Source organism: Macaca nemestrina, chromosome 19, assembly GCF_043159975.1.
Source record: "Macaca nemestrina isolate mMacNem1 chromosome 19, mMacNem.hap1, whole genome shotgun sequence".
NCBI lineage: Eukaryota > Metazoa > Chordata > Mammalia > Primates > Cercopithecidae > Macaca > Macaca nemestrina.
In genome coordinates, this window is record NC_092143.1 from 72,064,608 (window position 1) to 72,089,793 (window position 25,186).

The 25,186-nt window shown below is 37.2% G+C and overlaps 1 protein-coding gene across 1 annotated transcript in view; it reads left to right on the forward strand.

Moving 5' to 3' along the window:
• Positions 1–25,186, forward strand: part of LOC112426113 (splicing factor, proline- and glutamine-rich-like) — a 182,642-nt gene that overhangs the window by 126,650 nt on the left and 30,806 nt on the right. The window contains exon 8 of the mRNA XM_071085362.1: positions 1,637–1,779. The gene's annotated coding sequence lies outside the window, so the exon portion shown is untranslated. The remainder of the gene's footprint in view (positions 1–1,636; positions 1,780–25,186) is intronic.

Sequence of the window (25,186 nt, forward strand, 5' to 3'; positions counted from 1 at the left end):
GTCATTCAAAGCACAGTGTGCAATACATCAGTTCTGAACTTTTTTAAAGATAATAACTTTAAAAATAACAAATACATACATAAAAATCCCAATATTGGTTAAAGTCAACTCCTTTCTGTGACACAACACCCTACCAGACAGCTGATATGGCTGGAGAAAGGCACAAAAGAATGCTGACTAGTCCCACTTGAAATTTATGAGAATTAATTTGAATTGTGTCCTCAAGGGAACCTGGCAATCATACTATATTTCCTTAGATGACAATTAAATACCTTCTCCTGTCTCCTCAAATACGCAACATCTGTTCCCCATCCCTACTCTCAGCTGATGACTCAGTTTCCTATTTCACCGCAACTATTGCCTACAAGTCCCTTCTCTTCTCTACTCTGTATCATAGACAGAGTGATTGTACTCCACTAAGGCCAATGCTTTCACTAGAGCCCATCCCTCTTTCTTACTCAAGGACATCATCCAGAAATTCCTCCTTGATCAATTGTCTCCACCAAAAATTCCTATCAGCATAAAAATCGGCTGAAATTCCTCCAGTATTACAGTTTCTTTTCTCCTGGTCCCATCCCTGACCAGCTATAACTCCACCTTTCTGCCCCCCTCTATAATGTAACTTCCTTCAAGGTTGTTGATATTTACCACTTCAGATTCATTTCCTCCCATTTTCTCTTAACCTCTCTTCAGGCAAGCTTTTCTTCCATTTTTTTAAAAAATCAGTATAACAGTGACATCCACACTGCTAAATCTAATGGTTAATTCTCAGCTCTTCTCTCACTTGACCTTTCAGATATATTTGACACAACTGATAACAATTAATCCAGGAATAAAGAAACTTGTCCTAACTCAAAACCCCTCGTAAGTCTGGAATATTTGAGCCTTCCTTGATCTGTATATATTAGGCATATAATTTACATTAGATACATGAATAATAATTAAAAGTATCACTAAAATATGTTGAAACATTACTATCAATATTAACAATTTTACTATAAATTGATATCCTCAAAACCTCTTGGTTCAAAAAGTAAATAGATTTATCTGTAGATATAATGTCTTGAGAGCATTGTTTATTTATTGGATTGTACCATATTCACTTTTAAAAAAACTCCAGCTGTGTCTCAGCATCAAGATAAATTGTGCATCTCCTGAGAAATTACTTTGACTATGTCCTGTGGTCCCTGTGAATTGTGTACCTAACCAGGTTTACTTTTTTTTTTTTTTTTAAATGTCTCCTTAGAATCAAATTAACAGCTCAGTCATTAACTAATAAGTAACTTATTAGGTTAAACATATTGTGATCACTATAAACTCCAATGTATGTCTCATATTTATTCTTTCCTTGCCATTATTAACCACTATAATTTTGGTATATTTTCTATATTCTCACAAGCCACCTTTCATTCATTCCAGAATAAGGCAGGGTATAAATAAATAGGCAAGCCACTAAATAAATGCATATGCACATACATATATATGCACAAACATAAACAGAACAGACTAAAAGGGAAAATGCCTAAAGATTAAAGATGGCTTATCTGTGTTTCAGTGTCAAAGAAAAATCTGAGAGAAGGTTGTGAAAATTGGTATCAGTACGAAACAAGAATGGCATTTGTTACTTATTTTCCAGGGTCAGTTCAGAAATAAGGAGGATCCTTCTTTAAAAGATTTCTGGGGATTGGGCACCAAGATGGCCGAATAGGAGCAGCTCCAGCATCCAGCTCCCAGTGTGAGTGACAGAGAAGACGGGTGATTTCTGCATTTCCAACTGAGGTACCAGGTTCATCTCAATGGGGTGTGTCCAACAGTCAGTGCAGGACAGTGGGTGCAGCCCAGTGAACGAGAGCTGAAGCAGGGCGAGGCATTGCCTCACCCGGGAAGCAAAAGGAGGAAGAGAATTCCTTTTCCTAGCCAAGGGAAACTGTGACACACATCACCTGGAAAATCGGGTCACTCCCACCCTAATACTGAGCTTTACCAAGGGTCTTAGCAAACGGCACACCAGGAGATTATATCCTGTGCCTGGCTCGGAGGGTCACACACCCACGGAGCCTCCCTCATTGCTAGCATAGCAGTCTGAGATCTAACTGCAAGGCAGCAGCAAGGCTGGGGGAGGGGTGCCCACCATTGCTAAGGCTTAGGCAGGTAAATAAAGTGGCGGGAAGCTTGAACTGAGTGGAGCCCACAGCAGCTCAAGGAGGCCTGCCTGCCTCTGTAGACTCCACTTCTGCGGACAGGGTATAGCTAAACAAAAAGCAGCAGAAACCTCTGCAGATGTAAATGTCCCTGTCTGACAGCTTCGAAGAGAGTGATTCTCCCAGCACAGAGGTTGAGATCTGAGAATGGACAAGCCTGCTCAAGTGGGTCCCTGACCCCTGAGTAGCCTAACTGGGAGACATCCTTCACTAGGGGCAGACTGACAACTCACACCTCACATGGCTGGGTACACCTCTGAGATGAAGCTTCCAGAGGAACAATCAGACAGCAACACTTGCTGTTTAGCAATATTCTCTCTTCTGCAGCCTCTGCTGCTGATACCCAGGCAAAAAGGGTCTGGAGTGGACCTCAAGCAAACTCCAACAGACCTGAAGCTGAGGGTCCTGATTGTTAGAAGGAAAACTAACAAACAGAAAGGACATCCACACCAAAACCCCATCTGTATGACACCATCATCAAAGACCAAAGGTAGATAAAACCACAAAGATGGGGAAAAAGCAGGGCAGAAAAGCTGAAAATTCAAAAAATCAGAGCGTCTCTCCCCCTCCAAAGGAATGCAGCTCCTCGCCAGCAATGGAACAAAGCTGGATGGAAAATGACTTTGATGAGTTGAGAGAAGGCGGCTTCAGTCGATCAAACTTCTAAGAGCTAAAGGAGGAACTATGAACCCAGCGCAAAGAAATGAAAAACCTTGAAAAAAGATTTGATGAATGGATAACTAGAATAACCAATGCAGAGAAGTCCTTAAATGACCTGATAGAGATGAAAACCATGACACGAGAACTACATGAGAAATGCACAAGCTTCAGTAACTGACTCGATCAACTGGAAGAAAAAGTATCAGTGATTGAAGATCAAAAAAATGAAATGAAGCGAGAAGAGAAGTTTAGAGAAGAAAGAGTAAAAAGGAAATGAACAAAGCCCCCAATAAATATGGGTTTCTGTGAAAAGACAAAATCTACGTTTGATTGGTGTACCTGAAAGTGATGGGGAGAATGGAACCAATTTGGAAAACACTCACAGGATATTATCCAGGAGAACTTCCCCAACCTAGCAAGGCAGGCCAACATTGAAATTCAGGAAATACAGAGAATGCCACAAAGATACCCCTCGAGAAGAGCAACTCCAAGACACCTAATTGTCAGATTCACCAAAGTTGAAATGAAGGAAAAAATGTTAAGGGCAGCCAGAGAGAAAGGTTGGGTTACCCCCAAAGGGAATCCCATCAGACTAACAGCAGATCTCTTGGCAGAAACCCAACAAGCCAGAAGAGAGTTGGGGGTCAATATTCAACATTCTTAAAGAAAAGAATTTTCAACCCAGAATTTTCATATCCAGCCACACTAAGTTTCATAAGTGAAGGAGAAATAAAATCCTTTACAGACAAGCAAATGCTGAGCGATTTTGTCATCACCAGGCCTGCCTTACAAGAGCTCCTGAAGGAAGCACTAAACATGGAAAGGCACAAACGGTACCAGCTACTGCAAAAACATGCCAAATTGTAAACACCATTGATGCTATAAAGAAACTGCATCAATTAACAGGCGAAATAACCAGCTAGCATCATAGTGACAGGATCAAATTCACACATAACAATATTAACCTTAAATGTAAATAAGCTAAATGCCTCAATTAAAAGACACAGGCTGGCAAACTGGGTAAAGAGTCAAGACCCATCAATGTGCTATATTCAGGAGACCCATCTCACGTGCAGAGACACACGTAGGCTCAAAATAAAGGGATGGAGGAAGATCTACCAAGCAAATGGAAAAAAAAAAAGGCAGGGGTTGCAATTCTAGTCTCTGATAAAACAGACTTTAAGCCAGCAAAGATCAAGGGAGACAAAGAAGGCCATTACATAATGGTAAAGGGATCAATTCAATAAGAAGAGCTAACTATCCTAAATATATATGCACCCAATACGGAAGCACCCAGATTCATAAAGCAAGTCCTTAGAGACTTACAAAGAGACTTAGACTCCCACACAATAATAATGGGAGACGTTAACACCCTACTGTCAACATTAGACAGATCAACAAGACAGAAAGTTAACAAGGATATCCAGGAATTGAACTCAACTCTGCACCAAGCAGACCTAATAGACATCCACAGAACTCTCCACCCCAAATCAACAGAATATATATTCTTCTCAGCACCACATCGCACTTATTCCAAAATTGACCACATAGTTGGAAGAAAAGTACTCCTCAGCAAATGTAAAAGAACAGAAATGATAACAAACTGTCTCTCAGGCCGGGCGCGGTGGCTGAAGCCTGTAATCCTAGCACTTTGGGAGGCCGAGACGGGCGGATCACGAGGTCAGGAGATCGAGACCATCCTGGCTAAAACGGTGAAACCCCGTCTCTACTAAAAAATACAAAAAACTAGCCGGGCAAGGTGGCGGGTGCCTGTAGTCCCAGCTACTCGGGAGGCTGAGGCAGGAGAATGGCATGAACTCGGGAGACGGAGCTTGCAGTGAGCAGAGATCCAGCCACTGCACTCCAGCCTGGGCAACAGAGCGAGACTCCGTCTCAAGAAAAAACAAAACAAAACAAAACAAAACAAAAAAACTGTCTCTCAGACCACAGTGCAATCAAACTAGAACTCAGGACTAAGAAACTCAATCAAAACCACTCAACTACATGGAAACTGAACAACCTGCTCCTGAATGACTACTGGGTACATAACGAAATGAAGGCAGAAATAAAGATGTTCTTTGAAACCAGTGAGAACAAAGATACAACATACCAGAATCTCTGGGACACATTTAAAGCAGTGTGTAGAGGGAAATTTATAGCACTAAATACCCACAAGAGAAAGCTGGAAAGATCTAAAATTGACACCCTAACATCACAATTAACAGAACTAGAGAATCAAGAGCAAACACATTCAAAAGCTAGCAGAAGGCAAGAAATAACTAAGATCAGAGCAGAACTGAAGGAGATAGAGACACAAAAAACCCTTCAAAAAATCAATGAATCCAGGAGCTGGCTTTTTTGAAAAGATCAACAAAATTGACAGACCACTAGCAAGACTAATAAAGAAGAAAAGAGAGAAGAATCAAATAGACACAATAAAAAATGATAAAGGGGATATCACCACCGACCCCACAGAAATACAAACTACCATCAGAGAATACTATAAACACTTCTACGCAAATAAACTAGAAAACCTAGAAGAAATGGATAAATTCCTGGACACTTACACTCTCCCAAGACTAAACCAGGAAGAAGTTGAATCCCTGAATAGACCAATAGCAGGCTCTGAAATTGAGGAAATAATTAATAGCCTATCAAGCAAAAAAAGTCCAGGACCAGATGGATTCACAGCCGAATTCTACCAGAGGTACAAGGAGGAGCTTGTACCATTCCTTCTGAAACTATTCCAATCAATAGAAAAAGAGGGAATTCTCCCTAACTCATTTTATGAGGCCAACATCATCCTGATACCAAAGCCTGGCAGAGACACAACAAAAAAAGAGAATTGTAGACCAATATCCCTGATGAACATCGATGCAAGAATCCTCAATAAAATACTGGCAAAACGGATCCAGCAGCACATCAAAAAGCTTATCCACCATGATCAACTGGGCTTCATCCCTGGGAAGCAAGGCTGGTTCAACATATGCAAATCAATAAACGTAATCCAGCATATAAACAGAACTAAAGACAAAAACCACATGATTATCTCAATAGATGCAGAAAAGGCCTTTGACGAAATTCAACAGCCGTTCATGCTAAAAACTCTCAATAACTTTGGTATTGATGGAACATATCTCAAAATCATAAGAGCTATTTATGACAAACCCACAGCCAATATCATACTGAATGGGCAAAAACTGGAAAAATTCCCTTTGAAAACTGGCAAAAGACAGGATGCCCTCTCTCACCACTCCTATTCAACACAGTGTTGGAAGTTCTGGCTAGGGCAATCAGGCAAGAGAAAGAAATCAAGGGTATTCAGTTAGGAAAAGAAGAAGTCAAATTGTCCCTCTTTGCAGATGACATGATTGTATATTTAGAAAACCCCATCGTCTCAGCCCAAAATCTCCTTAAGCTGATAAGCAACTTCAGCAAAGTCTCTGGATACAAAATCAATGTGCAAAAATCACAAGCATTCTTATACACCAGTAACAGACAAACAGAGAGCCAAATCAGGAATGAACTCCCATTCACAATAGCTTCAAAGAGAATAAAATACCTAGGAATCCAACTTACAAGGGATGTGAAGGACCTCTTCAAGGAGAACTACAAACCACTGCTCAGTGAAATAAAAGAGGACACAAACAAATGGAAGAACATTCTGTGCTCATGATAGGAAAAATCAATATCATGAAAATGGCCATACTGCCCAACGTAGTTTATAGATTCAATGCCATCCCCATCAAGCTACCAATGACTTTCTTCACAGAATGGGAAAAAACTGCTTTAAAGTTCATATGGAACCAAAAAAGAGCCCTCATTGCCAAGACAATCCTAAGCCAAAAGAACAAAGCTGGAGGCATCACGCTACCTGACTTCAAACTATACTACAAGGCTACAGTAACCAAAACAGCATGGTACTGGTACCAAAACAGAGATATAGACCAATGGAACAGAACAGAGCCCTCAGAAATAATATCACACATCTACAACCATCTGATCTTTGACAAACCTGAGAAAAACAAGAAATGGGGAAAGGATTCCCTATTTAATAAATGGTGCTGGGAAAATTGGCTAGCCATATGTAGAAAGCTGAAAATGGATCCCTTCCTTACTCCTTATACGAAAATTAATTCAAGATGGATTAGAGACTTAAATGTTAGACCTAAACCCATAAAAACCCTAGAAGAAAACCTAGGCAATACTGTTCAGGACATAGGCATGGGCAAGGACTTCATGTCTAAAACACCAAAAGCAACGGCAACAAAAGCCAAAAGTGACAAATGGGACCTAATTAAACTAAAGAGCTTCTGCACAGCAAAAGAAACTGCCATCAGAGTGAACAGGCAATCTACAGAATGGGAGAAAACTTTTGCAATCTACTCATCTGACAAAGGACTAATATCCAAAACCTACAAAGAACTCAAAACAAATTTACAAGAAAAAAACAAACAACCCCATCAAAAAGTGGGCAAAAGATATGAGCAGACACTTCTTAAAAGAAGACATTTATGCAGCCAACAGACACATGAAAAAATGCTCATCATCACTCACCATCAGAGAAATGCAAATCAAAACCACAATGAGATACCATCTTACACCAGGTAAAATGGCAGTCATCAATAAGTCAGGAAACAACAGGTGCTGGAGAGGATGTGGAGTAATAGGAACACTTTTACATGGTTGATGGGACTGTAAACTTGTTCAACCATTGTGGAAGACAGTGTGGTGATTCCTCAAGGATCTAGAACTAGAAATACCATTTGACCCAGTCATCCCAATACTGGGTATATACCCAAAGGATTATAAATCATGCTGCTATAAAGACACATGCACATGTATATTTATTGCAGCACTATTCACAATAGCAAAGACTTGGAACCAACCCAAATGTCCATCAATGACAGACTGGATTAAGAAAGTGTGGTGCATATACACCATGGAATACTATGCAGCCATAAAAAAGGATGAGTTTGTGTCCTTTGTAGGGACATGGATGCAGCTGGAAACCATCATTCTCAGCAAACTATCGCAAGAACAGAAAACCAAACAGCACATGTTCTCACTCATGTGGGAATTGAACAATGAGATCACTTGGACACAGGAAGGGGAACATTATACACTGGGGCCTGTTGTGTGGTGGAAGGAGTGGGGAGGCATAGCATTAGGAGATATACCTAATGTAAATGATGAGTTAATGGGTGCAGCACACCAACTTGGCACATGTATACATATATAACCTGTGCATTGAGCATATGTACCCTAGAACATAAAGTATAATAAAAATAAAAAATAATTTAAAAAAAAGATTTCTGAACACAAATTTATTAGATTGCCTGTCAAAGGTTCTTGAAACCAAAGAACTGATATCATATTATTCAAACAACTAAAATATAAGTAATCATAAATATACATGATCTTCCTGGTTATACTATTTCTGCTTTTCTACCAAAGCCTGAGTTAAATCTATGAAGCAAAAAAATAATAGCAACTGAATTGGACCAAACTGTAAGACAAAATTTTAGTGTGGACATGACTTATTTCACTTTATTTCACATGGTTATCTAGCCTGTTTGTCTTTTTTTACAGGAAAAGATCCACTCTGTCATCAGATGAGACAGAGGGAGTTAGAAAAGGATTAGACATCTGAAAGACAAATAGGGATGAAACGCCTTTCCTATGCAAATTTATTACTTAGTGTCAGTTGTTTTGGTGACTAATTTTGTTCTGTTTTGTGAAATAATTATACTGTATGATTTCTAGTCTGCAAACATGTTTTCTGAGGCTCTGGGCAAATGAGGTACATTGGAGCACACAGAGAAAGAGAGGAGGAGTGTCAGCTGCCTGCCATAGCTGATGGCAAGAACACATCATTTATAGCAGGAATTGGAAACAGAGTTAGTTTCTCTGTATAGAGTTACCTATTTTTCAAGCCAGATGTTAGTAAGTGAAGGATTTTCAGCTTTTCAGCCTAAGATCCCAGGTTAGAGAACGATGATTCCCAAGCACAATGGAAAACTACACACAATACTTACCCTTCTCTTAAAATTCAATAGTTTCAGTCCCCACTTTATGTTTCATAATGAAGTGAAACAGAGGAACTATGCATCTCTTAAAATGTGTACAAACTGGTATCAACTTTATAAAATATATTCCTGTGTAGTAACATTTCATAAATCTTAGGTGAATTTTATCTCTAAAAATGTAAAGTTGGGACACACACATGGTGTTTTCCAGTCCTCATCATTCATCTTCATCCTTTAAATGAAAGTTCCATGGAAACAATGGACTGGAGTGGGTTTTGTTTTTCCTCCCAGGAATTACAGAAAGAAAAACACATTATTAGCTTGTAGCTCATTTGACAGCAGGATAAAAAGTGAAACCATTTTCAAGAAGCAGCTGAAAGAGGACTAGACTCATTAAAGTGAACTCAGAGGCTCATGGCTAAGTGGTAAAATATTTCAAAGGATCAAATTTAATAAACTAATAAGAAAGCTCAACGACTGCCATCTCTACTGTGCACCAATTTAATTCAATGTTGCACACGTGGTAAACCTCTTAGCCCAATACTTGACAGAATAATTACCTCATTAAAGAAAGGATGTAAGTGTAGTGTAGAAATCTTGGTGGACTCAGGTTTTCCTAAGGAAATAAAAGCTTCATAGAATCCATTTTCCACTTGATAAAAGAACACTTAAGCTTAAAAATGTCATCAGGTTTTTGGGAGGGGAATGAAAAGGAACTCTTTTTTTTTTTTTCCGGTGGGGGTAATAAAAGCATATATATATATATGTATGTGTGTGTGTATATATATATATGGAATTAGAAAAACGTATGACTATGTTGCAGTTTGTCTTAATCCCTACTGTTTGTTTTATTCCCTCCATTACTATAATAGTAGCAGTTTCAAACTTTGCTTTCCTTATGGAGTAAAACATGTATTAAGATAAAATAGAATAAAAGGATTCAGTTAACACTGAAATAGATGAAAAGATCCTCCAGGTAAGGGAATCTCAACACCTGTTGCACATTAGAATCACTTGGGAACCTTTCAAAATTACCGATGCCTGCATCTCATCCCCAAGATTCTGGTTTTATATGATGTAGGAACCACATTTATGTATCAGTACTTTTAAAAATACTTCCAGACTACTGTAATATATAAGTGCAGGCTGAGAAATCGCTGCTCTAAGACACCATGTCATGTGCTGGAGCACTTTTGAGAGTAAAAGGAGCCCCATGAATAATTACACCTGCCACTGTCATGGGCCAACTAGGACATAGGTCACCTACCTCATTTCCAATGCTAAATATATCTACAGTGTTTCTGATAAGAGAGAGTTCAGTCTACACATTATTACCTACACAAAAGAAAATTCCTTATCTCCCAAGACAACATCTTATATCCTTTAACAGAATATACTCTCTATCAGTTCTACCCATTATTTCCTGAGTTCACCCATAAGGGATTAACTCCTCTTCCAGAGACAGGCCCTTAAGGTATTTGAAGATGTGTGTTATGTTCCTTCCTTAGCATTTTCTCTTCTGAAGCCAAATTTTTCACCTCCCGATTAAATACTCTTCAGTTTTTCAGGACTTGTCTCATGTTATAATTTTGAGTATTATCTTTTTTTTTTGAGATGGAGTTCACTCTGTTGCCCAGGCTGGAGTGCAATGGCGTGATCTCGGCTCACTGCAAGCTCCGCCCCTGGGGTTCAAGCCATTCTCCTGCCTCAGCCTCCTGAGTAGCTGGGATTACAGGCGCCCAACACCACGCCCAGTTAATTTTTGTATTTTTAGTAGAGACAGGGTTTTGTTATGTTGGCCAGGCAGGTTTCAAACTACTGACCTCAAATGATCCACCTGCCTCAGCCTCCAAAAAGTTTTCTTATCTTTATGGTTGCTCACATATGAAGATTTTCAAGTTTGTTTATTCCATCTTATAAGGCAGAGCCAATGTAATGATCCTGTAATGATTATTATTTGATATATAATAATGTATACACAACATTTAAGTAAAGATTTGTTAGGAGAATAAAGGCTGTATTATTATCTGAGCCGCTCAAACCTCTTCTCCACCAACCAGCAGAGTTGTAGACACCCTAATAAATAGGACTTATGGCTATGAGGAAGAAAAGGGCTCATTAGTTTGTAACTTGTTTATCCTCAGGGATGCCTAAGGCAATTTTCATGCCAACCAGAGCTCCTTGCAAATATTGACTGATGGAATTTACTAGCAAAAGGATGAATGAGAGACCTGAGGAGTTGCTGTGTAATAATTTCTTATCTAGGATTGCTTTTAGCTGCATATATCTGGTCTGTCTAGATTTTTAAAAATAAATTATTCTATAATTTATGGGCTGCCACTAGACTGAATAATCGATAGTTACTTGATTAAACAGGGCTATGGAGTTGCAAAACATAGAAAGCAAGAGATCCCAAAACTCAAAGACTTCCCTCTACCAGCTTGCCTTCTATGCAGTTAGCATTACTCATCCCCCAATTAAACTGCATCCAAGTGCTAGAAAAGAAGCTCAAAAAGTGATGTCTGAAAGAGTTAGGTCTCCCAGATATCCTTTTGCTCATGTTTCCTTTGTTTTTTTTGAGATGGAGTTTCGTTCTTGTTGCCCAGGCTGGAGTGTAATGGCACCATCTCGGCTCACGGCAACCTTGGCCTCCTGGATTCAAGAGGTTCTCCTGCCTCAGCCTCTAGTAAAACTCAGTACTCTGTAATTTACTGTATGTCTAACAGTTTTAATCTTTGGGACTTCAGTTTCGCTTCATTCCAAGGGTACTGTTTTTAGGCTCTTATTGACCATTCTGAACAGTGTGCTGTCTTATCTTTGGTTCAAGTTTCTCTGGCTAACCTATTTAGATTAATGTTTCCTTTTAAACGAAAACTTGGCTTTAGATTCCAACTTTCCCTCTGGGCATGGCTCTTTTTGAAAAAAAAAAAAAAAAAAAAAAAAAAGAAACATGAGCAAAAATGTACAAAAAACATGAGCAAAAAAGTGTACAATTCAATGTCTTTTAGTATGTTCAGAGTTGTACCATCATCACCACAATCTGATTTTAGAACATTATGTCACCCCAAAAAGAAATCCTGTACCCACTCCTCTACCTTCCACCCACCAACTCCAGCCACCACTCAACATAGCAACAACGAATCTACTTTCTGTTTGTATAAGTTTACTTATTCTAGATTTTCATACAAATGGAATCACACATTTGTGACTAGTTGATTTCACTCAATATTGTTTTCAAGGTTCATTCCAGTTGTAGCCCATATCAGTACTTCATTCCTTTTTATTGCTTAATAACATTCCATAGTATAGACCTACCACATTTTATTTATTTGTCCATTAATCAGTGATGAACACTTGGCTTGTTTCTTCTTTTCGGCTGTTCTTTTTGGTTATTATGAATAATACTGCTGTACACATTCATGTATTAGTTTTTGTGTGGATATACATTTACATTTCTCTTGGGTGTATACCTACGAGCGGAATTGAGAGACCACATGGTAATTCCACGTTTAACATCTGAGAACTGCACAGCTGTGCTTCAAGCCTGTGCACCATTTACATTCCCGTCACCAGTTGATGAAGTTTACAATTTCTCACATACTCACCAATACTTTTTTGTCCTTTATTATTGTTGTTGTTGTATCTCAATGTGATTTTCATTTACACTTCCCTAATGGCTAATGAGGTTGAGCATTATTTCTGGTTCTTACTGGCTCTTTATGTAAGAGCCAATGTCTTGAAAAATATCATTTCAGATCCTTTGTTCACCTTTAATTTTGTTATCTTTTTATTATTGAGGTGTAAGAGTTATAAAAGTTTGTTCATATTGTGGATACATGTAACTTATCAAATATATAATTTGCAAACATTTTGTTTCATTCTGTGGTTGTCTTTTTCCTTTTCTGATAGTGTCCTTGGAAGTACAAAAGTTTTTAATATTATTGCAACTCAATGTTTCAATTTTTAATTTTATTGTTACACTTTTGGGGTCATATCTCAGAAGGTTTTCTTTTTTTTTTTCCCCGCAGACAGAGCCTCCCTCTGTCACCCAGGCTGGAGTGCAGTGGTGTGATCTCGGCTCACTGCAACCTCCGCCTTCTGGGTTCAAGCCATTCTCCTGCCTCAGCCTCCTGAGTAGCTGGGACTATAGGCACCCACCACCACGCCTGGCTGATTTTTTCTTTTCTTTTTTGTATTTTTAGTAGAGACAGGGTTTCACTGTGTTGGCCAGGCTGATCTCGAACTCCTGACCTCATGATCTGCCCATCTCGGCCTCCCAAAGTGCTGGGGTTACAGAAGGTTTTCTTAATCCAAGGTTACTATGATTCACTCCTCTTTTTTCTTCAGAGTTTTATAGTTTTAGATCTTATATATAAGTCTACAATTTACATGAAGTTAATTTTTGTGTAGAGTGTAAGGAATGAATCTTTCTTCATTATTTTGCTTGTGGATATCCAGTTGTCCCAGCACCATTCTTTCCTGTATTAAATTTTCCTGGAATCCTTGTTGACAATTTATTGATCGTAAATGTGAGAGTTTATTTCTGGACTCTTAATTATATACCCTTGATGTATATGTGTATATTTATGCCAATACCACCCTGTCTTGACTATTGTACTTTTCTTGTACATTTTGAAACCAGGGAGTGTGAGTCCTCCAACTTTTTTCTTCTTTCTCAAGATTGTTTGGGCTATTCTGGTTTCTTTCATTTCCATATGAATTTAGGATCAGCTTGCCAATTTCTGCACAGTAAAAGTTGGGGACAGCTAAAATTTTGATAGGGATTGTGATGAGTCTGGAATCTGTAGATCAATTTGGGAACTACTGCAATCTTAACTATTATAAGATTTTTGATCCATAAATGTGGGATGTGCTCCTTTTACTTAGGCATTCTTTAATTTCTCTTATCAATATTTTTTAGTTTTCAGTGCACAAGTTTTGCACTTTTTTGGTTAAATTTATTCCTATGTATTTATTAGTTTTGATGCTGTGGTAAATGTTAATGTTGTTAATTTCATTTTAGAATTGTCCATTGCCAGCAGACATGCAGCTGAGTTTTCTACATTGATCTTATACTTTGCAATCTTGCTGAATTCACTTATTAGTTATAAAAGCTTTTAGTGTATTCTCTAGTATTTTCTATACACTAGGTCATGTCATCTGCAAAAAAAAAAAAATGGTCTTATTTCTTCTTTCCTAATTAGGATGGCATTATTATTATTATTTTTTACTTATTCCTTCCCAAATGGGATGACTTTTTTGTTTTTTTACATAATTGCCCTAATTAGACTATCCAGGTGCAATGTCGAATGGAAGTGGCGAGAGTGGACATTCTTGCCTTGTCTCTGATCTTATCTGGAAAGCATTCAGTTTCACCATTAATTATAAGGTAAGCTGTAGGATTTTTGTAGATGCTTTTTCAGGCTAAGGAAGTTTTCTTCTATTTCTAATCTGATGAATTTTTTTCATAAAAGGCCTTTGGATTATGTCAAATGCTTTTTCTGAATCCCCTCAGATGATTATATGGTTCTTTTTTTAATTACATGCATATGGTAGATTACTTTAATAGATTTTCAGGTGCAAAACCAACCTTACATTCCTTAGACAAATTCCCCTTTATCATGGTACATAGTTCCTTTTAAATATTGCTTTAATTTGCTAATATTTTGTTGTGGATTTTTTTTGCCTACATTCATAAGACATATTGGTATGTAGTCTTTCTTTTTATGATTTATTTGTCTGTTTTTGGGTATCAGGGTAATTCTAGACTCATAGAATAAGTGAAAATGTGCTCCCTCATATTTTTCAGAAGAGCTGTTGAGTAATTGATACTAATTCTTCTTTAAATTAATAGTTTATTGTTACTAATAACAAATGATTATTAATTTGATAATAATTTACTTCATGACTAGTAAATCTGGGCTAGGCTATTTTCTTTAGGAAGATTTTTAGTGACTAATTAAATGTATTTGCTTAGTGAGTATGTATTTAAATTTTCTGTTTCTTCTTGTGTAAGTTTCATTAGTTTGTGTCCTAGGAGTTTTCCTATTTCATTTAAGTTAGTGAATTTGTTGGCATACATTTGTTTCTAGTATTCCCTTAACATCTTTTATTATTTCTGTAAGGTTGGTAGTAATGTCTCCTTTTTAGTCCTGTTTTAGTGACATGAGACTTCTCTCTTTTTTTCTTGGTCAGTTTAGCTAAAGATTTTTCCATTTTGTTGATCTTCTTGAAGAGCCAACTTTTGGTTTGGTTAATTTTTTTCCATTGTTTTCCTCTTTTCTGTTTAATTATTTCCATTGTAATCTTTACTGTGTTTTGCTCTTCTTTCATCATTGTCTCAGAAGACTGTGTGATTGATTATTTTAAGGTAGATATTTACAGCTAAAAATTTCCCTCTATGACTGCTTTAACTACCTAAGTATTGATATTTAAAAATGTTATCTCTAAAAATGTTATTAATCTCAAAGAATTTTCTAATTTAATTTGTGACTTTTAAAATTTGACCTATTGCTTATGTAAGAGTGTGTTGTTCAATTTCCAAGTATGTTTGAGTTTCCCAAATTTTTTTGATTATTGATTTCTATTTTACTCAATTGTGGTTGGAGAACACCTTTGTTATCATTTTAAATTTGTTGAGGTTTATTTGTTGCTTTATGTCCTAGCATGTGGTCTATACTAGAGAATTTTTCATGTACTCTTGAAAAAAATGTACATTCTGCTTTCTCTGGTAGTGTCTGTAGAGGTAGTCTATGTGTAGTGTTTATGGATATAGTCTATAGATAGTCCTAGTTGTTTTACTGTTTTTCAAGTTTTGTATACTCCTGTTGATCTTCTTCCTAGCTGATATATTCTGTTTTTATTTATTTTTTTGAGATGGAATCTCATTCTGTCGCCTAGGCTGGAGTGCAGTGGCATGATCTCAGCTCACTGCAATCTCTGCTTCCTGGGTTCAAGTGATTCTTCTGCCTCAGCCTCCTGAGTAGCTGGGATTACAGGCGCCTGCCACCACATCTGGCTGATTTTTTTTTGTATTTTTAGTAGAGACAGGGTTTCACTGTATTAACCAGGATGGTCTCTATCTCCTGACCTTGTGGTCTGCCCACCTTGGCCTCCCAAAGTGGTGGGATTACAGGCGTGAGCCACTGAGCCCAGCCCCTAGCTGATATATTGTTTAAAGTGAGATCATTGAAGTGTTCAACTATTATTGTTGAATTGTTTCTTTTTTTCCCCCTCTATTCTGTTAACTTTTGCTTTGTGTTTTTAGGGATGTATTTTTTTCAGGTACAAACTTTTTTGTGTGTGATATATTGCCATTCAGCTTTCTTACGATTGCTGTTTATATGTATCTCCTTGTCCATTCTTTTACTTTCAATCTATTTGGATGGAGTTTTTATGGGGTCTTTTTTGTTGATGTTGTTGTTGTTGCTGCCTTCTATTTGTTTGTGTTTTCTTCTTATAACGGGCAGGTCCCTCTTCTGCAGGTCTGGTGCAGTTTGCTTGGGGTCTACTCTAGAACATGTTCACCTGGGTATTGAATTGATCTTTGTATATGGTGTAAGGAAGAGGCCCAGTTTCAGTTTTCTGCATAGGGCTAGCCAGTAAGCCTAGCACAATTTATTGAATAGGGTGGTCCATCCTCCATTGCTTGTTTTTGTCAGCTTGGTTGAAGATCAGATGGTTGTAGGTGTGTGGCTTTATTTCTGGGCTCTCTATTCTGTTCCATTCATCTATATGCCTGTTTTTGTACCAGTACTATGTTGTTTTGGTTATTATAGCCCTGTAGTATAGTTTGAAGTTGGGTAACATGATGCCTCCAGCTTCGGTCTTTTAGCTTAGGATTGCCTTGGCTATTCAGGCTCTTTTAAAATTTTGTATGAATTTGAAAATAGTTTTTTAAAATTATGTGAAGAATTTCAATGGTAGTTTGATAGGAATAGCATTAAATCTATAAATTGCTTTGGGCAATATGGACATTATAATGATGTTAATTTTTCCTTTCCATGAGCATGGAATGTTTTCCCATTTGACTGTGTCATCTCTGATTTCTTTGAGCAGTGTTTGTAATTATCATTGTAAAGATCTTTCACCTCCCTAGTTAGCTGTATTTCTGGGTATTTTATTCTTTTTGTGGCAATTGTGAATGGGAGTTCGTTCCTGATTTGGTGCTTAGGTTGACTGTTGTTGGTTTATAGGAATGGTAGTTATTTTGTATATAGATTTTGTATCCTGAGATTTTGCTGTAGTGTTTTTGTTTGTTTGTTTTTGTTTTACTTTAAGTTCTGGGATACATGTGCAGAATGTGCAGGTTTGTTACATAGGTATACATGTGCCATGGTGGTTTGCTGCACCCATCCACCTGTCATCTACATTAGGTATTTCTCCTAATGCTATCCCTCCCCTAGCCCTCCACCTGCTGACAGGCTCTGGTGTGTGATGTTCCCCTCTCTGTGTCCAAGTGTTCTCATTGATCAACTCCCACTTACGAGTGAGAACATGCAGTGTTTGGTTTTCTGTTCTTGGGTTAGTTTGCTGAGGATAATGTTTTCCAGCTTCATCCATGTCCCTGAAAAGGACATGAACTCATCCTTTTTTATGGCTGCATAGTATTCCATGGTGTATATGTGGCACATTTTCTTTATCCAATCTATCATTGTTGTAGTTGTCTAACAACTTAAGGATTTTTTATTGGCTGAGACTATGAAGTTTTCTAGATATAGACTCATGTAGTCTGCAAACAGCGATAGTTTGATGTCCTATCTTCCTATTTTAATGCTGTTTATTTCATTCTCTTGCCTGACTTCTCTGGTCAGGACTTCTAATACCATATTGAATAGGAGTATTGAGAGAGAACATTCTTGTCTTGTGTCAGTTTTTGCCCATTCAGTATGTTGTTAGGTGTGAGTTTGTCATAGATGGCTTTTATTATTTTGAGATATGTTTCTTTGATACCTAGTTTATTAGAGTTTTTAACATGAAGGGATATTGAATTTTATTAAAAGCCTTTTTTTTTGTATCTATTGAGAGAATCATGTAGTTTTTGTCTTGAATTCTGTTTTTGTGATGAATTACATTTATTGATTTGTGTATGTTGAACCAAACTTACATCCCAGGGATAAAGCCCACTTGATCATGTTGGATTAGCTTTTTGATGTGCAGCTGAATTTGGTTTGCTAGTATTTTGTTAAGGATTTTTGCAAAAATGCTCATCAAAGATGTTGACCTGAAGTTTTCTTGTTTTGTTGTTTATCTGAAAGGTTTTGGTATTAGGATAATGAAAGCCTCATTGAATGCATTGGAAAAGCATCCCTCTTCTTCAATTTTTTGGAATAGTGTCAGGTGAATACCAGCTCTTCTTTGTTCATGTGCTAGAATCTTCTAGAATCTGGTCATAAGCTTATTTTGGTTGGTAGGCTATTACTGATTCAAGTTTGGAGCTTGTTATTGTCTTTTCAGGGATGCAGTTTCTTCCTGGTTCAGTCTTGGGAAGGGGTATATTTCCAGGAGTTTATCCATTTCTGTTAGATTTTCTAGTTTGTCTGCATAGAAGTATTTATAGTAGTCTCTCATAGTTATTTATATATTTTTTGAAGTCAGTGGTAACATCCTCTTTGTCATTTCTAATTGTGTTATTTTTGGATCTTCTCTCTTCTCTTTTCCACTAGTCTAGTTAGCCTTATATCTTAATTTTTTCACAAAAACCAACTCCTGGATTTATTGATCTTTTGAATGGTTTTCTGAGTCTCAATCTTCTTCATTTCAGCTCTGATTTTGGTTACTTCTTGTCTTCTGCTAGCTTTGGGATTAGTATGCTCATTATGTGATGTTATAATGCCAATTTGTGATCTTTGTAACTTTCTGATATGGGCACTTAGTGTTATAAATTTCCGTCTTAATTCTGCCTTAGCTGTGTGGCAGAGATTCTGGTATGGTTTATCTTTGTTCTCTTTAGTTTCAAATAATTTCTTGATTTTTGCCTTAATTTCATTATTTACCCCAAAGTCATTCAGAAGTAGATTGTTTAATTTCTATGCAATTGCATGGTTTTGAGTGGTTTTCTTAGTCTTGATTTCTATTTTGATTGTGCTGTTGTCCAACAGAGTGGTTGGTATGATTCTGGTTCTTTTACATTTGCTGAAGAATGTTTTATGTCCAATTGTGTAGTCAATTTTATAGTATGTGCCTTGCAGTGATGAGAAGAATATATATTCTGTTGTTTTTGGGTGGAGAGTTCTGTGGATTTCTATCAGGTCCATTTGGTCCAGTATTGAGGTGAGGTCCTGAATATGTTTATTAATTTTCTGCCTCAGTGATTTGTGTAATACTGTCAGTGGGGTTGTGTGGGAGTCTAAGTCTCTTTGATAGTTTCTAAGAACTTGCTTTGTGAATCTGGATGCTCCTGTGTTGAGTGCACATATATTTAGGGTAGTCACATCTTCTTGTTAAACTGCAGCCTTTACCATTGTGTAATGCCCTTCTTTGTCTTTTTTGTTCTGTTTTGGTTTAATGTCTGTTTTGTGTAAAATTAGGATTGCAACCACTGCTTTTTTTTTCTCTTTTTCATTTGCTTCTTAGATATTCCTCCATCACTTTATTTTGAGCCTATAGATATCATTGCAAGTCAGATGGGTCTCTTGAAGACAGTATACCATTGGGTCTTGCTTCTTTATCCAGCTTGCTACTCTGTGCCTTTTAATTGGGGCATTTAGTCAATATAAATTCAAGGTTACTATTGATACATGTGGATTTGATCCTATCATTATGTTGTTTTCTGAGTTATGCAGATTTGTTTGTGTGGTTGCTTTAACAGTATCACTGGTCTGTGTACTTAAGTGAATTTTTGTAGTGGCTGGTAATAATATTTCCTTTCCATATTTAGTGCTTCTTTCAGGAGCTCTTGTAAGGCGGGTCTGGTGACAATGAATTCCCTCAACATTTGCTTGTCTAAAAAGAATCTTATGTCTTCTTCGCTTATGTTTACTTTGACTAGATACAAAATTCTGTGTTGGAATTTCTTCCTTAAGAATGTTGAATATAGTACCTCGATATCTTCCCACTTGTAGGGTTTCTGCTGAGAGGTCCACTGTTAGTCTGATGTGCTTCTCTTTATAGGTGACATGATCTTTCATTCTCGATGCCATTAACTTTTTTTTCTGACCTTGGGGAATCTGATAATTACATGTCTTGGGGCTGATATTCTTGTGAAGTATTTTGCAGGTGTTTTTCACATTTCCTGGTTAAATCTGGCCTCTCTAGCTAGGTTGAGGAGATTCTCATGGATGATAACCTGAAATAAATTGCTTCTATTCTCCCTATCTCTTTCAGGGACACCAGTGATTCATAGATTTGGCCTCTTTTTATAATCCCATATTACTCAGAAGTTTTGTTCATTTCTACTCTTCTGCTTCTTTGTACTAAATTAGTGTTTTGTAGGTTATATATGTTACAAACCTAATGATATATTGTTATAATTATTACTTTATACAACTTTATGTCTTTTAAAGAACCTAAGAAAGAAGAGCAATTATATATTTATGCCTTATTTTATTAACCTTTTTAGTTCTCTTCATTTGTTCCACTGAATTCCAGGTACTATTGGTATCATATAATTATTCCAATACTGTTTTGCTCTAATTCATCTTATTTGTGATATTTTCTAATATATCATATTTCTATGTGTTACAAGCCCAATAATACAATTATGTACATATTATTCAAATGATTGCTTTTAAGTCAGGAGAAATTTGCAAATATACTTTTAAAAATAATTACATAAATAAGTACTTTCACTGGCACTCTCTTTTAATAATGTGGATTTGAACTATGGTCTGAGTTCACTTTCATTTAGAACTTTAATGTTTGTTGCAAGGCATGTCTGCTTACAACAAATTCTATCCATTTTTGTTTATTTGAAGATATTTTTATTTCACCTTCATTTTTTAAAGTTAGTTTTATTGGATATATGATTATTTCTTGACAGGGTTTTTTTTTTTCCCCTTTCAATTTATTACTTTACTTTGAATTTGACTTTCCACTGCCTCTGTCCTCCATTGTTTCTAATGAGAAGTCAGCTGCTAGACTTATTACAGTTTACTTGAAGTGATGGGTTGTTTTTCTCTTCCTGTTCTCAGAATTTTCTCTTTGCCATTGTCTTTCAACATTTTGAATGTAATTTTCTGGGTGTGAATATCTTTTGTATTTATCCTACTTGAAGTTTCCTGAGCTCCTTGGATTTGCAGATTAATATCTGTTTTTATTAAATGTAGAAAGTTACCAGCCACTATATCTCTATTATGTCTTTGAATATTTTTATACCCCTTTCTTCCTCTCCTCTCCTTCCTGTAGTCCTATTATATCTATGTTGTTGCACTAAACATTGTCTGACATTTTTTGAAATTCTGTTCATTTCTATTCATTCTGTTTTTTCATATTCTTCATATTTCATATTCTCTAATAATCAATCTTCAACATCACACTTCCTTTTGCCAGATCAAACATACCATTGAGCCCCTCTATTAAATTCTTAACTTTGTTTATTGCAGTTTTCAACTTGAGAATTTTCACTTAGTTTTTTAAAAAATAATTTCTTTCCTTCTCTATTGACATTCTTTACACGATGAAACATTGTCATCATACCTTCTTTTTCTATTTAAGGCTTGTTTCCTTTGGTTCTTTGAACATATTTTTAAGATTTGCTTTGAAATTTGTCTGCTGAGTCTAACATGTACATCCTCTCCAAGGCAGGTACCGTTGCCTTTTTAAAATTTCTCTACAATTTACAGGTTTTACTTCTATGTACATCTCATAATTTTTTGTTGAAAACTGGCCATTTTATATGACATTGAACTCTGAATACCTATTCTTTCTTTCTTGGGGCTATGGGTTGTTGTTATTTTGTTTGCTTGTTTATTTGTTTAGTTACTTAGTTGGAGTACTTTATTTTTTTTTTTTTGAGACGGAGTCTCACGCTGTTGCCCAGGCTGGAGTGCAGTGGCGCGATCTCGGCTCACTGCAAGCTCCGCCTCCCGGGTTCCCGCCATTCTCCTGCCTCAGCCTCCTGAGTAGCTGGGACTACAGGCGCCCACCACCGCACCCGGCTAATTTTTTGTATTTTTAGTAGAGACGGGGTTTCACTGTGGTCTCGATCTCCTGACCTTGTGATCCGCCCGCCACGGCCTCCCAAAGTGCTGGGATTACAGGCTTGAGCCACCACGCCCGGCCTGGAGTACTTTAATGAATTTCATTTCCCCCATGGTGTGTAGTCCCTGATGTCAGTTCAGGAGCGTAATCTTGGGCATATGCATATACATCTTAGGATGAAAGTTCTTTTAGAAAGGCAATTTTTTTACTATCTCTTTCTTTGATGTCTCTAGTAAGCTACATATTTCTGTTAGTGTCACACTGAGCAGTTAGCTTTGACTAACTGCTGGCTGATCATGTTATTATTCCATTAATTCCCTGGACATAAGTTTCTCTATAGTCTGATCCAATTAAATTTGGGCCCCTTTGCCAGGTTAAACTTTGAAGCCAGTCTGTGAGGTTTGTTCCAACCCAACAACTATCTCTTTCCCTGGTTCTTTTTATTAATCTTCTGGTTAACTATCGTTTAGCTCTCACGGTACTACCAGCCTCCTCTTAATTCCTTACAGCTGGCATTAACCATGTCTTTCTGTATTCTGACGTTTTCATCTGGGGGCTTTTCTGACCCTGTAGGGAATGCCCATAACTAGGATTAATCAATTACTAGAGATAGTAAACAACTCACGTGGGAGCATACTTTTCAAATGCAAACCAACTAATTCATAGCCATACCCCAACCACCTCTCTTATCAGGCTGTCACACTGACTCTACTATTCATCTGTCCCAATCATCCCAGAGCCAAGTATCAGAAGTCTAGGGACATTTTCTTATATCTCAGAGCTCACTGAAATTATTTAAACTAACGAATCTTACTCTTTTTCCCCATAGAAAACACAATAAAGGCTCTTAGTCACACTTTTCCCCGCTTTCTCAGATCCTGAACAACTCCAGTGTTTCCCTGTGTGTGTTTGGTGTACCATGCCTCCCATTTCCAGGAATCTGTAAATATAATAAACTTATTATTTTGTGACAACCAATTCTGGTGTCTTCCTATCTTACCATGCCTGATTAAAACAAATCCAAGGTACTCTTGAAATACCAGCAAATTGCCTATTTTTTTCAATAGTTCCCAGAATATTGAACTATTCCAAATAAAGTCAGTTCCCTTGAAATGAGCTGTGGAACTCCCTGCTCTTGCAGAATGCCCCTGCACCTGAGAAAAATCTCCATAGTCCTGCTCTATAGGACAATTTACAAAGTATTTAAGTGCTTGGGTGATTCTTCTTTTATAAATTTTATCAGTTATGGTTGTTTAATTAGGGAAAAGATTCACAGAGATTTTCATGCACCATTCTGGAAGTTACTGCTCAGGCATAGTCTTTGAGTTTCCTTGGCTCCAGGCTTTAATCTTATGCATTTTGCCATTCTTGCATTGCTATAAAGAAATGCCTGAGACTGGGTAATTTATAAAGAAAAGAGATTTAATTGGCTTATGCTTTTGCAGGCTGTACAAGCATGGGGCTTGCACCTGCTTAGCTTCTGAGGAGGCCTCAGGGAGCTTTTACTCATGGTGGAAGACAAAAGAGGAACAGGCATGTCACATGGCAAAAGCTGGAATAAGAGAGGTGAGGAGTCACATACTTTTAAACAACCAGATCTCATGAAAACTTACTCACTATTGCAAGTTACAGCACCAAGAGGATGTTGCTAAACCAATCATGAGAAATTTGCCCCAGTGATCCAATTACCTCCCACCAGGCCCTGCCTCCAACATTGAGGATTGTATTTCAACATGATATTTGGGCAGGGACCAATATCCAAACTATTTCACCTTGCAGTCTAGCTTATACCTACTTCTGGCTCTTAGAAATCTATCTAGGTCTAGAAGTCTGTTTTCTACTTGTCCAGAAGAACAGTTTGACACTTAGTCCTCCTTAGTCAGCTTGGATTGCTACAACAAAATGTGACATATTGGGTGGCTTAAATAGCAGACATTTACTTCTCACAGTTTTGGGAGCTGGGAAGTCCCAGATCAAGGTGCCAGTATATTCAGTTCTTAATGATAGGGCTTTTCTTAGTTTGCATATGGCCACCTTCTCACTGTGTCTTCACTTGTGGGGCAAGGGGAGAGAGAGCTCTGGTGTCTCTTCCTCATCTTATAAGGACACTAGTCCTACAAGGCTCCATCCTCATGACCTCATCTAAACATAATTACCTCCCAAAGGCCCTACCTCCAAATAAAATCACGTTGGACGTTGGGACCTCAACATGTAAATCAAGGGGAGGATACAAATTAGCAGTCCCTAGCATCTTTAATCAGAAAGATTTACATTCAAGACCCTTTATATTTCTGTGTAACTAAATGTAATATTTGGCTCTTTCTTTTGAGGTCTTCACAATCAGTGAGATTTGAGAATACTTCAAACTTATTTTGATACGTATGCTTCCAATGTTCACTATGAATTTAAGATTACATTTGAAAACTTCTTACCTGATATTTTAAAAATAAATTGTATTGGTCCTGGCATAAATATGCTTACCTATATAAGAGGCTGGGAGTGTCACTGCATGTTTATTCGATTAAATGCTAGATTCAGAAAAATAAAGGCAAGGAAACTATTTGGTCGTATATCATTGCATATTGACTTATAATGTACCTAAGGAACTTATCATCAAAAAATCTTGTCAAATTATAACATATGCCATATAAAATAGTACTGTACCTGCAAAACGTCAAGTAAATTGGTAGAATGCATCAAGTAAAATGTGTGATGAGGATAAAGGCAGTAGAGACAGAAATAAATTATGAAAAGAAAGAAGAAAACAAGTGCCTTAAGTATAACTTATTAGTCTTAGTCTATCAAATCCTGTTTCAGCTCATATAAATTATTATTTTAAAAAACCCAACAGTCCACAAAATTGAATGAAAATAAGAAAACTCAAACATGCCCATGCCTTTTTCTCACCATTTCTTCTATTCGTCATTTCTATAACCAGTGAGCAGGTGCTGTTCCTACTGGCCTGAAAAAGTCAATGCAGATTCCAAGAACCAACTTCACACTCACCAATAAATTAATGTCTTCTCATTGCTTAAGGATCTATTTGAATGTATCTAGGACTGATTATTGATTTGCTGAGCTCCAACTATATGTCTATCATTGTACAGGGCAGTGTGGAAGATACGGTAAAAGCATGATACAAGGCCTCTTGTCTTA